This window comes from Nicotiana attenuata, unplaced genomic scaffold (assembly GCF_001879085.1).
Source record: "Nicotiana attenuata strain UT unplaced genomic scaffold, NIATTr2, whole genome shotgun sequence".
Classification (NCBI taxonomy): Eukaryota; Viridiplantae; Streptophyta; class Magnoliopsida; order Solanales; family Solanaceae; genus Nicotiana; species Nicotiana attenuata.
Window position 1 is genome coordinate 60,922 of NW_017671489.1, and position 5,357 is coordinate 66,278.

General features: G+C 34.8%; 1 long non-coding RNA gene across 1 annotated transcript; it reads right to left on the reverse strand.

Annotated features, from left to right (window-relative positions):
* On the reverse strand, positions 1-1,000 carry LOC109208603. Its single transcript, XR_002065221.1, has 3 exons — positions 824-1,000; positions 642-722; positions 1-110 (listed from the first exon to the last, which is right to left on the reverse strand). It is a non-coding gene; the product is annotated as an uncharacterized LOC109208603 (long non-coding RNA).
* Between the last annotated feature and the right edge of the window lie 4,357 nt (positions 1,001-5,357).

Below are 5,357 nucleotides of genomic sequence, written 5' to 3' on the forward strand. Positions count from 1 at the left end.
TTGCCAATTGAAGTCCATTAAGCTTGTCTTGAAATTTCTTTGTTTGAGACCTTGTCATGGGCCTTCTTGGAGCTTCCGGAGCTTCATCCTTCTCCTTTAATGATGTTGAGCTGCCATGAATGCTATCAGAAGGGCAACACAATATCTCATTTTAAGACTCAGAAAAATTAAATTAATTACATACATCACTTCTGCATGGTCGATCCAAACAACTAAAGAGAACTTCTAATAGAGTTCTTTATTTGTATACACACCGGAAATTACAAATTAAAAAACCTTCCATATCTCAAAACTCAAATAACGAAATAAAATAAACTATCTTTAAAAGATCACATATCAGTAAAAATTCAAATGTTCATTTTATTTTACTAGTAGAGAAACTAACTCATTTGAGTCTTTCACTTCGCGATTTCTCTATTCTAGAATATATGATAAAGACCCACTAAGATATTTTCACAAATTTGAAGTATTCAGTGATGGGTCAACGATTATATTCACTTCAAGATACCACTTTGTTCAAGCAAACTACTGAGAATTTCGAAAACTATAGAGTAGAAAAGAACCATAAATCTGTCTAAATGCTTCGGCATTTATGACCAAATATATTAAAAAAGAGCAAATCAAAGTAAAAGAGGAGATACCAACAACAATAGCATATCGTTGAGAAACTGGGATGCTGCCTCAATAAATGGTGCCTCACAACCTTGAGGTAATCGCTTTACCTGACCACAAAATACATCATATGAAATTTAATTTTACAACCAAAACAAAACAAAAAAAAGAAAATAAAAGAAAAAATGAGAGTGAAAGAGGAGATACTTACAAGGATAAAGCAATTGACAGAACACCAAAATACAGAGAAATCGAAGCTTGTTGGTTAAAGAATACTGGTTGAATGTAGTCTACTAATGGTGGTATAGAAGGGTTTTGTGAAAGGAGGTTCTCAGTGGTGATTTCATTTTGGGGGAAAACAAAATAGGTCTTTGGACCAAAAGAATTTTGATATGGGCGGTAAAGTAAAGTAAGGTGGGAAAAGTAAAAGTTAGTCCCAAATTTTCTAAAAATGTGACAGACACATGGGGTCCCACATTTTTGTGACGGATTAATCGACGGTCACAAATTTAAGATGCATTTGGGCATCACAAAAAAAAAATCTATTAACTATATATATTTTTTAATAATATTTGTGACGGAATTTGGCCACACTAATTGCCGCCAAAATTTAGTGACTGATTATTTTTGTCACAAAATCTTTCCGGCTAAATTCTGTTACGAATCCGTCACAAATCCGTCATAAATGGAATATATGTTAAAGAAATTATTGTTTCCTTAAATTTTCGGCTATGTAAGGGTGATCCATCACAACTCCGTCACAAATTTGTGATGGACCTATCGGTCACAAAATTTCCGTTACAATTTTAACTTTTTTTTGTAGTGCGTTTGGTGTTACCGTATGCTAACATTGGCAACCTTCTCACTTAAGTTGGTAACCTTCTCGCTTATGTCATAAAGCATAGAAACAACATCATGCATCGGAGTCTCACTCCGTGGATCACAATTAGGAGTAGAAGTTTGTCCGTACTCCATGATACCTACAAAATGAGCAAACAAGTTAGTAGTAAAAGTCCTCACAAACTCACTTGATGTCGCTCAACCCCACTTTGCACCAATTGGCTCTTGCGTGCTCAAAGTCCTATTCGCTCTTGCTTTTTCCCGCTCAAGTAGTGAATGTCAAAATTGCTAGCAAACTTAAGTTCCAAGGTTTCACAACAAGTTCCAACCGTCTTCGGGGTGGAGTGGAAGTTGTGTATTCACAAGGACGGACAATTAAAAGCAAACGGACTTGAACCAAGCAATTCACAACGAAATTAAAAGACAAAAGCACGAAACAATTGGCACGAAAGAAAGTTAAGCACACAAAGAAACTAGAATTAAACTCAATATGAACTAATATCAAGTTAATCTAGTTGAGAGTTTAGTTTACCACAAATTGGAAAGAAAGAAAAGAAAAGAAACAACAAAACTAGACATTTTTTCGAACTTTGGTCATATTCGCAAAAAAAATTGGACATTTTGTAAAAGTGGTCAGATTTTGCAAAAACTGGCCACATCTGTAAAGCTGGACAGATCTGCAAACTTAAACTTGCAATTCCGAGAAAACTTACTTCCACGCTTCAATTTCTAGAACCAAATCAATGATGTACAGGAAGTTTTCTGGATACACTTCCGGAATTGAACTTGCTCAAACTGAAGCTTTACTGAGCTGTAGCTATTCCTCTGTCAATTATTTTGTACTCAGTTTCTATATGTTCTGCTACAAGTTTTACTGTCACAGCTGCTCAAAAAAAACTGATACTTCTAGTCACAATTCAAAAGCAACCTCTAGTCGTGCTCACAAATTCACTCTATCACAATCAACAACAAGCTCGAATTGCCTCACTGATTCAACCCAATAATATCCAGCAAAAATATCAAGAAGAAGTTCAGTTTAATCTCAAAGAATCAAACCAGAATCGACTCGCTCGACTCCAAATTGAACCCAAAAATTTGAAGAACGCAGCAACAACTCAATTCAGATTATTGTCCTAGATTCAAGTCAACTACAATTGACGACTCAATGAATCAAACTCAGGATCGAACAGAACTTTCAGCTCAAACAATCAAGTTTTCAAACTTAGAAGTTCATGAACTTAGAAACTCAAACATGCTTTCAAACCTTTAGGAGTTAGAGAATATGAACCTGGAGTTTTCTTCTGAATTCAATCGACACTGTAATTGGAAAGCTCAATCGTCGAGGGGATTACCTTCGTGGAGCCAATTCAGTTGCAAATGAATCTCGGAAAAAAAAATTGAAGAACACAGCTGTTGTTCTTGTCTCCTTGAGAGAATCGACTCCGGATCAACCTAAAAGCAATTCGAATCAGCTCTACAAATGTTCTTCTTCGATTTACCAGCTGCTCGAATCGACTCGAATCAGTTCGAGAAGTTCTTCAATCGAAACAAGTGTTCTTCGACTGATTCAAGCTCGACTCAAATTCTTCTGGTAAACCTCACTCAAAACGTCTTCTACTGGACCCAAACTCCAGCAACAAACTCTCGACAACAGCTCGAACAAAATTCCGAAATCAATTTGTTCAAACACTCATGAAATCGACGAACCCTAGGTCATCTTCTTCTTCGCACAATCGGTTCAAATTTTCGACCCAAAACCCTAGAAAATCAGCTCAAATCGATCTCAATCTTCAATCACGAGTTCAGAATCACGTTAACAACGAATAGAAATACCAATCAATTTTGAGCTCAAAATTTTGATTCGGAGCAAATCCCCAAACTTCTCAACTCTTCTAGTTCACGTCGTCTTAGGGTTCAGAAGCGCAAACTCAGCTTCAATCGAAACTCAAACCAGTAATTACTCGAGCTACGAATCGATCGATAGCCAAATCTTCAGAAGTTTTCAGAATTTTAGAAGGCATTTCGAACAGTAGTATTAGGAACAGTAGCGAAGTTCTAATTCTGGAAACAAAACAGAGAACAGATGAACAGTAACCCAAAATAATTTTCTTCTTTTTTTTCGTGATTTAATGATTTAATGATAATCAAAACAAAACCCAAGGATTGATAAACGAATCCTTGACCTCCGCTCTGATACCAAGATGATACAAACTATGAACCAAAATACGGATATGACAAAATACACAGAATCAACAATAAGAGCTAGATCTACAATTTATTGGAAGAACAAGAACCAATTAGGCTATGAAGCCTAATTACCTCTATGAACTCAATCAATTGTAACGCTAAGCTATGAAAACCCTCAAGAGATTGACAACTCTTGAAAATCCGGATAAAGTAATTAAGCAATTAAGCATTCACTACTAATTGATCACCAACTAAGACTAATTTAGCACTAATGAAAGCATAAACAAACCAATAAAGGAATTAAAGGCATAAGCATAAACGCATTAATTAAAAGATAAGGAAAGAGTGTGAGACTTGCATGTCTTCAAGGTTTATCATTCATCAAGTCTGCCTAAAATAAAAGCCTTAAGGGCTATTTATACTAGAGTGGGCAAATGACCCAAATACCCCTAAGCAAATTCTAAGGAACTTACAAGTATAGCCTTCTTGATCTTGACTCCTTTAAAGCACTCCAATGCTATGATGTTGACTTGGAAATTGTTAGGCATGCTCATCCAGCATGTATCAAAACCTAACTCAATTGACCATCATTCTTTATGAGTGTATATATTTAGCTCTAGGAAAATCAAGTGGAAGAAGAGATTGCATTTCAAGTGGGAGGGAATAGATAATTGGAAAGTCACAATTAAATCGTTATAATTTCAAATTTGTACCCAAAAGAACTAAGAGGAAAAGAAATAGAAAACCATAATCAAAATTGTGTAAAAGGAGAGAGAGAGAGAGAGAGAGAGGGGGAGGGGGGGGGGTACGTNAAAGGAGAGAGAGAGAGGGGGGGGGGGACTTATTACATCAAATTTTTGGTGGCTTCAAGAAAAGTTTTTTCTGGACACTTAGTGTTGACAACTTTTAGCTAGGTTTTGTTAGTTTATATAGTTGGATGCTACATTTAGAAGCTGCAATCTCACTTTTTTCTAATAAGACGCAAGTCATATGCAGACATTATGCATAAGTAAATATTTTATCTAATGGATGAAGAATTAGTAAGCTAAGATATTCCAAGCACAACAAATAAATTAAAGATATTCCATCTTTAAAACAATCTAGATAGCAGTTTCTAGCAGTAATTATCTTCTGATTTCTTCCATCAACTCATACTCTGTATCTCCAACGGTTAGAAATCATGAAACAATGTACTCAGTACCCCATATTTTAAACAAAATTCAAACCCCTTGTTTAAACTTTTTTATGCTATAAACTATCTTAACCGAAATTGTTCATATTAGCATTTAAATTGTTGTTCCTTAGTCTGTCGAAGTCGTTATACTAAAATTTGTAGTATCTTTGTTTGCAGACATTCTTTTCCAAATACTGATAACTTTATTAGAGTAATATTTACAATTTAATAGTAGAATATATCTCGATAATTGTGAGTTATATCTAATTTTCACTTTTAACACAATAGATAAATAGTAGCAATACTGTAATAGACATATACGTGGAAGAAGTGAGTTAGGTTCTGAAAATTCTGAGCTTTGGCATATAAGAGCCTTAACCTGCTAAAAGTATCTACAGTTAGTTCATTTAATTAATATCTGCAAATACATAAACTAAAAGAAAGAATTACAAAAAAATACACTTGACATCACACCATAACAAAAAAATGGTCCATGTTTTTAAGTTTTACCTGATCTAGCCCATATTGTACATATTTTGAAAGC